The sequence below is a fragment of the Falco punctatus genome (assembly GCF_963210335.1).
Source record: "Falco punctatus genome assembly, chromosome: 3".
NCBI lineage: Eukaryota > Metazoa > Chordata > Aves > Falconiformes > Falconidae > Falco > Falco punctatus.
The window spans coordinates 45967146-45979823 of record NC_137582.1 but is presented as its reverse complement, the minus strand read 5'-3'; the positions used below and the strand labels follow the sequence as shown (position 1 = coordinate 45979823).

General features: G+C 36.7%; 1 long non-coding RNA gene across 1 annotated transcript in view; it reads right to left on the bottom strand.

Moving 5' to 3' along the window:
* LOC308061005 overlaps positions 1-12678 on the bottom strand; it is a 127341-nt gene that overhangs the window by 31362 nt on the left and 83301 nt on the right. The window contains exon 2 of the long non-coding RNA XR_013927014.1: positions 1-12678. This exon is cut by the window's left edge and continues 31362 nt beyond it; it is cut by the window's right edge and continues 21879 nt beyond it. This is a non-coding gene — a long non-coding RNA (uncharacterized lncRNA).

Genomic DNA, 12678 nt, shown 5'->3' with positions numbered 1-12678 from the left:
TGTTGCTAAATCTTGAAATTTGGCCAAGTGGTAGTCAACATCTTACAATGAGTCGTAAAAAAATACCTTTTTTTTTTTTTGTCTCTGTACAAAATTTAAATACAGAGAATAAAAAAAGTGTTATCTCCCCTTTTGGTTATAAGAAGTATTTACACTTTCAAATCCTGCCCTCTAATACATTTTTCCATTCTTTTCTATCAATAATATTTTTTTCACTATTTCCAAACTTGCTTTAGACCAAGTATTGGGAAGGGTTAAGAACTGATGTAGCTATAAATTATAAGAAAACTTTCTATCCTTTAAAACCATTGCAAAGATAAAATAGAACTAATACTCTATTATTTATTTATGTTTAAAGTGAATTATACCTCTGCAATGAATGTTACATCTCTTTCGGTTCGATATAAATATAGATTTTATTTCAATCATAATTGATTAAAATGTAACAGTTTAATAGTAGAAAATGAGCTTCCTACCTTATAAAGGCTTTGGGTCATAATCTCTGCTCTGGTAAATGGCTACAGCTCAATGAAGTTCCTCAATGTTCTCTCATTTGTTTACATCAGCAGAAAATTTTGGCCTCACAAATAAATACCCCATAGGACCCAAGTGAAATGAATGGTCAAAAGATGTATCACACTGAAATGAATTTTCAACATGTTTGTGTTTTTCTGTTCTGAAATGGAAGAATGATTCAAATGAAGATCAGCATCACATCAAGCATCATGATGTGTTTGTGTTAGCTGACATTTTCCTGGTTATTTTAAATGAGTTAACTGAATAGAGCCTTCCAGTAACTTGCTTGTAACAGCCATGCTTGGAAGACAATAGCTTGCCAGGCTATAATCTGGACAGTACTGAATCCTCTGCATTTCCCCTTGAGAATGAATGTTATAAATAGTGACTAACTAGAACTTTCAGACTTCAGAGCAAGATTTCATTTGCTGGGGAATGGTGTGGGAGTAGTGTTCATACAGAAGTGCAAAGAAAAACCAAGATAATTTAACAGTCTAAGTGGTTGTCTTTGTTTAAACTATTCCCAGGAGATGCTTTGTAGCCACAGTCTCAGAAGGACTGGGAGACCTTTCTGGAAAAAACATATGCCAACATTGTATATAACAAAGAGGATATGAGTTGAGATTTAATTTGGCATCTTTTAACCTTCATCAGTATTCATGCCTGTTTGAGACATCAGCAATACTTTCAGATTAGTCAGACATCATAGTATAGCTATGTTAGGTAAAACATAAGAAAATAAGTAAAAGTTTTTTGTCAGATGATGGCAATATTTAGTTATTCAAAAACATCCAAGTTTCCTTCTCTTCAACATATCTCAGTTTTCTTATGTACTGTATTGAAAGTCTGTTTATTGTGCTTAGATTTACATTTACCTTTCTCTCAGTATGTTTGGGTTTTATTTTTCAGTCAATATTTCACCAACATGAAGATATTTCTGAATTATTCTGTTTCTATCAACAGAAATGCTAAATATAGTCTGCAGCAGTGGCTGCCTTCATTAATATGATTTCAAAACAACAAGCATGATGCTCAGTGCATACTTTATTTCTGCTAGGAGACGTCACATTTCTAATTAAACTCAAATCATAACTGAATGAAAATACATGGAATTTAGCATGATTATTTATATTGTACTTTTAATTGTTATTATTTTTTTTTCCCAGGCAGAAGAAAAAATAATCATAGGGCAGAGGATGACATTTGAAAAAAATGTATTCTTTTGAGCAGGCTTTGTTGTCACAAGTACTATACTGACAATAAGATGTTTAGGACAGCTCTGTTTGTATCACAACGTATAGTATTCCTCAGGAATTAGTAAATTCACCCAGAAAAGGACCCAGAGATTTCTTTGTTATAGATGTTTGTAGTACTTCTCAGGAAGTTTTGCTTTTTTAGTCTATGGAAAACTTCTTTGTACTTAAAATGAATAAAGAGAAAGAAGGAAAGAGAGAAAGAGAGAGAGAGAGAGAAAGAGAGAGAGAAAGAAAGAAAGAGAGAGAAAGAGAGAGAGAAAGAAAGAAAGAAAGAAAGAAAGAAAGAAAGAAAGAAAGAAAGAAAGAGAAAGAAAAAGAAAGAAAGAGAAAGAAAGAAAAAAAGGAAGGAAGGAAGGAAGGGAAGGGAGGGAGGGAGGAAGGAAGGAAGGAAGGAAGGAAGTGAGGAAGGAAGGAAGGAAGAAGGAAGGAAGGAAGGAAGGAAGGAAAGAACGAAGGAAGGAAGGAAGGAAGGAAGGAAGGAAGGAAGGGAGGAAGGAAGGAAGAAGGGAAGGAAGAAGGAAGGAAGGAAGAGATATTTTTTTTCCCCAAAGAGCAGTAAGGAAGATGATGGATTAAAGCAGATGCAGACTTTTTGCAGTTATATAAGACTATTAGGTACCCTGCTTGTTCTGGCTTTTGTAATTTGTCCATGTCCTATTTTATATAACTCAATCTATTGTGAGCAAAAACATGAAATACCAGTATAGTTCATATTTCATTTTGTCAGCAAATTAGGAAAAAATATAAAAACAAACACAATAGACATCATATTTGCTGAGTATAGAACTGGGTATTTTTTCATATCAAAGGAGTCTGAAAAGAACAGAAGGTTAAGAAGATTTTTTTTTTTACAATGAGCAGATGTGCTTGTTACTGTTGATGGACAAGCTTATCCATTTACATCAATTAATATCAACAGCAAGCACATCAATATGGAAGCTTGTCCTGACGCCTTGATTTTTTCCCATCTGACAGGTAATAGTAGGGCTGGGAAAATGTCACAACAATTTAGTCATGCTTCACTGGCTTTAACTAGTTCAGTGACAATGGGAATGCATCATGCTAAGATTCCTTATGATTCATAATGGTACTGCATTAGCCGGCTATTGCAGAGGATTTAAACTAGTCTTTGTCAATTAAGGGTTTAAGGTCAAATCCTCTTTATGGTTTTTTCATTCGTGCATTAAGTAAAAGCAAGTTAAAATATTTATGAGTGGCACTGAAATGTGGAAACTTTCTTTAGGAACCTGTCTTTTCATATTGAGTCATAACTGAAACCAACTATGTTTGACAAAGAAAGGCTATTTCATCACAAGGCATGGCTTATCCCTCCCCTTCTTTAAAGGCCTCAGCTACAATCTACTCCTTTTGGCAGGAAAACTTCTGTGGATAGAAACCTGTAGTCATAACTATTTTAGACTGTGAGGTGAAGTTATGCCTCAGCACATTTGACAATGATCAAGATATGACCATGATATATGCAAATTGAGTGCTTATCAACCTAAGAAATATTTAAGAAACAGAAGGGAATGCTGTATATGGGTCAGTGAAAGGGATGCAGGGTAGGCTTTCTGCTGTCCCAGCAGGAAAACAAGGCCAGACAAGCCTGGATAAGGCGTGCTGTCCCCATGGCTCCTGTGGCTGTCCAGCCCACCATCTGCAGGGTGTCCATAGCTGGCTTCCCTGAGACTGCACGTCCTGCTTTGGGGACAGTTCAAGGAGCAGAGACAAGGAGGAGCTGCCAGCTCCATCCTGGAGCCTCCCCTGCAGTTCAGCCCATTCAGCCCCGGGGGGACCTCTGCACCTTTCCTTCTTTTACAAGTTACTGCTTGGATTGCTGCTGAGTTTTCCTTCTAAGGAGTAAGCAGTAATAAGCCATGCTTTGTTTATTTGCTTAGGTGTTGCCTCACTGTGTTCCATGGGTTGCACCAGGGTAGCTGAGAGTACCTTATGTTCAATATAAGCATGTTTTAATGTGATGCAACATTTTATTGCTTTGGGCTAGAAATGGCATGGTAAATCTTTGTATGTAGGCACACATACATGCACATACTTGCATGCTTTCTCCATTCAAATATTTCTGACTGAAATCGCCATGTATTCAGATGGTTTCTTTACTGCTCGGTCCTTGCAAAGGAAACTCTACTTGAAGTAAGAAAGGATTCGGCATTCAGCTGTAAGTCATTGATTTAACCTTTCTGTCATGAGAAAAGTAAAATCAACTTGCTTCCAATATAGTAAACTGTTTAGTTATATATGAAACTAGATCTGTGGAAAGGATAGGAAATCACATTTTCTATAATCAATCAATCATCTGTGAAGAGAAGTTTATTTAAAGTGACTCTTTTATGATTACTGATAGAAAATTATTCATAAAGAACTCAATGATTGATAATTGATATTGAGAATGTGACAGCCGAGAGGTTGTGCACTTCAATGGAAATAATTTTCCAATTTTATGAAAGCCTGTGAAACCAGACAATGTTATTTAAATAAGCTTATACTAATGGCATATGTACGTTGGATCAACAGCTTTGTTAGAAATTAAATAGCAATAATTAAAATTGTCTAGTCAGTCTATGCCAGCTATATGTAAAAGTATCAGCAGGAAAAATATATAAATACTGAGGACATTTTTACTAATTCAGAAATTGACGCAAACTGTTATAAAAACAGATAAAGAGCTATATATCCACCAAGTGTTTTTTACGAACTTACTAGATGCCTCAGTCAGAGACTTTGGCTCTGAAGTTGTACCCAGGTGTGTGATGCTGCCTCCACAGCTCTGCCCTGGTCCTTGAAACCATATTTTGTAGATATGAATCATGTCCTTCCTCATGGAACCTTGAAACATGATGTATCTTTTGTGCCCGCTGCCAAGGTGATGGGCATGTAGCAGAACGTTTTATGCGAGGGAACATGGATGTTCAGTCCATATGGAAAGGCATTTCTTGGGACAGCGTAATGGTCTTGAGGAAACTAATGATAGGGAAGTAACAGAAATTATCACCCAAAATCAAGACAGTGGCAGTTTTTCTGTGTCCCAATCGAGTGCATAGTATGGCTCTGAGAGGAATAAAGGCACTGAAACTCTTTAAAGGTCATCAGTTTCCCATTTTCTTCCTGCTTCTCAGAAGCACTTTTTTCTAGAATCCCAGATTTCTTAGGGCAAGGTAACAAGGTACATGTCATTAAAGTACTGAACCTGAAAGTTTTTTAACTTGATAACTTAGTGTTTTTTTAAACTTTAGTCATAAAGCTCATCAGAATCAGTATGTTGAAAAGCTTGGGATTTTTCAAAGGTGAAAATGGCAATTTTCAGATAAATAAAAATTTGCATTCAGAAAATTCAATTTTTCACAAACTTCATTTTTCAATACAAAAAGCCTCCACAATTGCTATGGAAAACTCAGAAAATATGAGATACAAATCTGGTCTTAAAGTAATTAGGAGACACTGTGTTAAACCCAGTGGAAATATGTTTATCAAAATCAGAAATGGTTTTGGCCTATTTCTTCTTATGTTAGTGGAAACACCCCATACTTTTTTTTTTTTTTTTAATTAAACTATTTGATGGTCTCAGTGTTTAGAAGCTTAACACTTTATATTTGAAAAAATCCTTATACTTAATATGTCAGGTGTATACTCCACAAAGATAAGTGGACTGAAAAGTAAAAATTGAAGTATTATGAGGAAGAGTTAGCAAGTCTCTTGAAAGGCTTTAAAAAGTTATTAAAGGGAAGAAGACCTGACAAACTGGAGAAAAAAAAAAAGGAATCTGAGAAATAGAGCAAATGCAATGAAACTGCAGGATTTTGGCACAGATATTGCCCAAGAGACCACTAGGAACAAGACACCCAAAAAGCACTTTGCAAGGAATGAAAGAGCAGCCTTTGTGCATTCAGTCCACCGTAAGAATTTATTTCTATTCAAAATTTCAACTCTGATACCCACTGATATCTGATATCTTTTGCTTCACGCTTTGACATATTAAGGAGATGTTAAAACATACGTATTTGGTCTAGAAAGTGTAGCTCTACAATTTGGAGCCAGCAGATATATTCTTAGAGAAACTAAGCCCATTTTTTCCCTTTGATGTACTCATCCCACCAAAGGCAGTCGTAAATTATCAGCACAAGCTCAGCTGACAAGTGGCTATTGTTAAGCAGCACCAGTGTGTGTTGCCAGTAAGACCTCTGCTTCAGTGGCACAGGATTCCAGGGAGCAACTTTCTTCCTTTTTGTTAGAAAGAAAATCAAGGGGTTTGCTATTCTGGACGTGCTGTAGAAAAATCTTGAGAAATCATGTGATCTGTTCTACAAGCCAAAAGAGGTGTTTCTTCAAGGCCTTTTTTAAACTGAGATGTGCTTCTGCTTGCTCAAGCCCTCCCACATACAGATGAGGACATAACATAGGGCTATGTCTCATTATGCAACCTACCTCCCACATACATGTTCTAAAAGAAAACCCTGAGCAGCTTCATAACACTCATTTAGGCATGAATAGAGTCTTTAATACCAACACTGAAATGAGAGTGATTAGCACTGTTACTGGCACATGCAGCACCTGAGCATTCATAGCTCCGTTCAATGCAACTGATGGAACATCTTGATTTTTGTGGGGAAAGAGCTGCCAGATTTGTTCGTAGGATACGCCGCAGTGACTTATGGCCCAGGCATTACTAAACCTCCGCATGACACTGTTTCATGCTTACTATGTGATCAACATCAACCCCTCATTAATTAGCAGCTTATTGTGATTGTGCAAGAATAAAATAACAGGGGTGATGGTTCAAGTTAGAATCACTGGGATGCTAATGGGATGTCACTGCCAGTGCCAGGGTGGACAGTGAGAGCCTTGCCTGACCCGTTCAACAGGCAGAGACATGCAAATAGCTGTCATAAGAGGTGTGCATCACACAATGAAGAAAAACTCACTGTTGTAGACGGATATGCTCTCTGACATCTCAGAGAGAAGAAGGAGAAATAAATTTAGACGTAAGCAAGGACAGTACACAGGTAAATTAGTCCTATTTTTATTCCTTGGCAAACTGAGCATTTTACCCACCCTGCCAGGATCACTGCCTGACCCCAGAAATCTCAGCTGCAGGAGGAGGATTGTAGAGGCTAGTAACAGGCAGCATGAAAAAATAATACTCATAACTCACAGCTTGTAGGCCATGCAACAGGGTTATTTATTTATTTAGGTTCCTGCAAATGTGAAAAAGCAACTTCTCCATACAGCCTAAATGCCATTGATGTAATCTGCAAATACCTCCTTATACAGCAATTTAAGAAACATCTCTTCACACACTGATCCTCCTTCCCTGCTCGATCAATGCCCTGCTTTTACAATAGCTATTGTGTACCCCCATTTTCAAATAGAGTGAAAAAAGATGAGCCTCGCAATATGCCCTGCAGGTCAAATTCAGGTTATATTGTCAGAGAAGGGGAGGAATCCATTTCAATGTTAGTGAGGAGTGGATCTATTTATAAGGCCTTTTTAAACCTTGCTTCATTTCACAGCATATATGACAGCTGATTTTCTCCAGCTGGGGTATCAGCTTATCAGGGAAACCAGTCCATTGGTTTCTAGTTCTTAAAAACAGAATAAATAAAACAAATGAACAGGGCAAAAGAGAAAGGGAACTCAAGAAAACAGCAGAAATTTTTTCCTCCAGTCAGCACAAGGTATTATAGAAGTTGTGGCATCTTTCCTGATGTCCAGTGTGGCATTTAGCACTGGGACTTTGTTCAGTACTCCAGTAAATAAAAACATTTGTAAAAATATCCTGCCTTAGTGCTTTGTTTCCATAGTAGGAGACGGCATTTGTGGGAACTGGGCTACAGATATCAAAAAACATACAGGTGTGGGTTCTCACACTTGTTAAGTACTGAAAATCCAACCTTTGCTATCTGAAAATCTAACTTTTCAAATACTTAAGCACACGATAAACAGGAATTTCATGAGTAAAAACTCACTTCTGTTTAAGTCTTTGTAGGATTAACCATCTTTGTACATACACTATTTTCACCATAATATTTTATACTTACTTTCCCTGTAAAATACGGAACATCTATTTGCTGTGGTGAACCAAAATATGATAAGCAGATCAGTCCCCACTTTAATATTGTACTAAAAAAAAATTTATGTCTAACAGTGCCTGAATACAAGAACTATTTCTTATACAGGCTGTGAAAGATCTCCAGATTGTGTATTAATAGAGGACCAACTCTTTGGCTTTTTAAAGAAAACTTTCAGAATCTGCATGATAAATGGCTTTGTGGTTAAATTTGTTAGATCAATTAGTTTCTAAAGAAGCCAATATAATGTGAAGCTTTTAAATCATCCCTTCAGATGGATGCTCTGACCACTATCCTGGAGTGCTCTTTGTTCAAGAAACAGCTATGCTTGTATTAAAGAATGTTAAAATTATGAACACCTGAAGGTAATTTCTAGTCAAAGAGTATCTGACAGAGCAGAAGAAAAGGTAGTTTGCAGTGATTTATTTTTCTAATCACAAATATTTACATATTTATCTAAATTAGATAGTAAGAGTAGATGTCTATCTGTGGAAAGGGTAGAGAGAATTCCTATGCAAATCAGAATGCATACTCTATGGCAGGTGAGATTTACTGATATACTTTTGACTATTCAGCATTGAGAGAATGATGATTTGCTACAAAGATCTGATGGTTATGTGCTGTTGAACACTGGTGCAATCGAGAGTCAGGGTTGCACAGCTTTCCTCAAAGAAGTGCCAATAAACTCTTTCTTATCATGCTACCACAAATACAGCACTTCTCAAACATTTCCTGATGAGAAAGTTGTTGGAACTTTTGGAACTATTGACTTGTACCCTACAGTTTTTAAATGTGTACAAACGCCTGATTTTCTGACTACGCATCGTTTAAACATGTCTTCCTCTCTGAATGACTCAGCAAGAAGTCTGATAGGGGGAAAGGTGGACCTTAACGGTGAGCTTCTCATTACCACAGCAGCCTAAAGGATAAGCCGCCACTACTGGTTGTCTAGGATCTTTCTATGGGCAGTGGAAAAAGCATCATAGCTCAAAAAGAAGATTTAACTTAGATGCCTGTCTTAAACACAGTGACACAGCCCCTGAAAATGCCTATACCTCTCTACCAGTTATGGAGGTAGGCAAGAATTGTTAATGGCTGCAATTAGGAAAGCAACCGATACCTTTTTATAACTTCTAAAAAGTGCCTAAAAGAACTCAAATAGCTACTTGCAAATATGTAGAAACTGCAATCCAGTATCTCACAAATTACTGGAAGCAATTATAAACTATTAAAAAGTAGAGGTACTAGCTTTCGGAAGGTGTCATTATAATGGGTAGGATGTGGGGCCTTAATTATGACAGAAATACAAAGCTTAATATTACTGATGGGCCTTAACCCAATTATATTTTGTGACAAAAACCTATGCTTGGGAGTAGATCAAGAAGACAGTTCTCTGGTGAAAGCATATATATGTGACAGTGAATGTTTAAAAGCTGCTTTTCAGTTTGTATAATATTAAAATTATTAATTCTTGCAGAGAGTGATCAGAGTGTTTAGTGGAGGCACGCGAGGATGCCTGGAGGTTGTAATAAATGTGGAGGGATGCTTTCAAATAGTCATATGGATCATATATCACCTGATAGTTATATAAATGGAGATGTTCCACAAGACCAAAATACTGTACTCTTCAGATTGCCTATTAATTCTAAGATAGTGTGAAAGATAGGGAAGTGTGATCATACTTCTCCGTATGGGTGCAGATCATCTATAACAGGACTGTTCTCAGCACAGCACTGAATTCTGTTAAAAAAATAAAAGGAACATAGTGCATGGAGACTCAAGTGCTGGCATTACCTTGCATTGGTAATACCTCCTTTTGCTTTGTCCACTTTGCCAAACATTTATTGCAGAAATACAGAGGAGAAAATATTGGCACATGTCTCTTCACTCATTAATATATTATTTTGAATCTGCCAATGCTATTTAAACCTATATTTCAAGGTTAAGTGGCAACCTTTTTCAGTCTGGAGATATTTGGTATCTGACTAGCACTAGTCAACTAGACTAGCAAATGTCTAGACATTTTTAATATCACAAGAGTTAGAAATGACCCATGGGGGATCCAAATTGAACCATCTTCCCAACTGGACACTGAAAAGTTCATAGTTTGTTTCTAGCATTGATTATGCTTCAAAGAACAATCAAAGTGAAGAACTTACCAACTTTATCAGTAACTAATACTGAATTTACTTTTCCTTCACCTTTGTATCTTACATAATATTGCAGTGTACACCATTTAGATCATCAAGTATACTATTGAAGCATAGTTTCCATTGGACTGACAGAACATAAAATACATACAGACTGTCTCCTCTTGCTTTGTAGTTACAAAGAAATGTCAAAATGCATATGAGCAAATAAACCTTGCAGGGTTACAAATAGGCTTTGTTATACCAGGAATGTGAGATTTTTCTTATTTCGTGTGGCAAATAGCTGGACAGTGTTTTACGACCACAGTGTTTGTTCTCATTCTGAAGGAATATTTTCAAACTGTTCCAGCAGTTATGAGAAGCCACTTATCTCTGCACTGGAGACAAACTGAGAGGCTGGTCTTTACTTAGAACTCTTTGTTAAGGATTTACTAATGTTTAACTTTTCTAATCCTTGACACTGCCACTGGAGATGTTTGCTGAATGGCTTGTGCAAGTCACTTCACATCCTCTTGCCCCATGTCTGTGCCTTTGAGCATAACTGCAGTTACTGTTTCTTTAAAGTATTTTGACCTTTATATCTGAAAGGTAGTACACCATGAATAAACTCTAAAAAGGATGTTGCAGGAGCGTTTTTGTTAGTATCATTGTGATTATTTATAGCATTGGACTCCTGAATTACTGCGCTAACCTTACCTAAGCAGGATGGGGATAGTGATCCCCTCCTGAAAATCACTAAATAGAATAAGTAAACATTTTTTTTTCTTGTAGTTTCCTTTGTTGGCAAGAGGCAGAAAGTTTTCAAAGCTGGAAGATCTTTGTTTGATTCAGTTGTTGAGGTCGATTACATTCTCCCAGAGTTATTTTCCCTCCCATACACAGATCTGTGTGTGAATTGGTACAGGTATTACTCAATTACTGGAAAGTCATTTGGTAGATTCTTACAACAGATCAGATTTTTATAGCAGTGGCGAGAAGTGAAGGGAACACTGTTGCACTATTTATGCTGGTATCGTTTCACTGACTGCCCTGTATTGTACTACAGGTACAGTAGTTTTCACTTCCAGAAACTGGGAATAATTCCAGAGGAATGCATCTGGATAACATTTGCCTGTTACCCTCCCCAGAAAAGAATTAGTCACCAAGGGCCCTATTCATAAAAACTAATTCAGGCCATTTCCACATGAATATTGCGTCTTTATGTGGAAAAAGTGTGGAGCATGCTTTTTTTCTGCATAAAGTATCCTTTTCTGTGATTAATGGAGCTGTTTTCCCCATGTCTGTAAAGGGACACCTACCTTGTTAAAGAGGAGACTGAGGTCCAGAGCAGAAGTGGGAGGGGGATGGGTAGAGAAACTCCTAGCTTTAAAGATTGTATATGAATGATGTTTGAAAATGGCTACAGTATAAATTATTTGGCTGCTTGAGCAGATGAATGCTTAAAAATTTAGAGGAAAAGGAATCAGTCCTTGCTGAACACAGAGATTTTTATGAACTGGCCTAACATTTTTCTTAAAGTTTATAGTTTCCTATTAACTTCTCAGTGTTAAGCAAGCCAAAGCTTCCGCTTTCTGTTGCACTTTGCAAAATCCTCCTTCCAGCAGCAACGAGTTAATCATAATGGTACGATAGCTTTAACCAGCCTGCAACGTTGATAAATTGGATTGATTGGAATCACATCGTTAGCATGTGAATTTTGGTGGAATTTTAATAGCCACCAGGGGTGCACAAGATTTATGGCAGAGTCAGCTTATGATTTTCTTTTGGTTGAATGCTCATTTTAATGTCCTGTAACATACACTAGACCTTGCCTACTGTCCAGTTTGTGCTGTGATGAAGGGTTTTAACATACTGTAAGTTCAGATAATTACATTTCATGTGAGAAACAGTATATAACTAAAATATTATGTTTTACTTCAATCACTCTAGGGAAAAGTATGGTTTTATTGAAGACATTTAATGCAGTTACAACCGCAGCTGCAGAACACTGCTTGAATGAGGCTGACATGGCAGTGAATATTGCGGGGTTTTAATGGATACAGCCTCAGTATTGTTTTTACCAAGAAAATATCTAGACAAACTTTTGTAGGAGTCATCTAGTTGTTTGTGACTTTCTCCAATGACAGTGAAATACAATGTCTTACATGCATTCAGTTAAAAAAAATGCAATGGAAAGAAAAAAAGAACCCCACTTTAAGTGAGTGGTTCAGACTGTGAGTGTACTGATTTAATGCTACTAGTGAAGATGACAAGGAGGAAAACGAGACTATTAGGACTAACTTGATCCATATGATAAACTCTGATGCCACTAGATAAAAATAATGAGATAATGTAACCCATCTGAAACATGAAGGAACAAAATATTTCCTGTCATAAGATCCAAGCCTTCAACTTGTTACACAGTGATGTATACTCCTTGCCTATGAATTAGAGATGTCTGTCAAATTGTAAGCACTCTCCATGTTTTTCATAAAGCATAACAAAATTTTCAACTAAAAAATATCCATGCATTTAAGGGCAGTAGAGTAAAACAGCACCAATGTCTTCTCCATTGCCATTTTTAATGTGGAGCCAACCCTTCTCGTAAGAAAACAAGCAAAGACATAAAATATCACTGCAGACTTTTCTTCATGCACTGTTTTCTGGGTTTCTCTTTTTTTCTTTTTTTTTTTT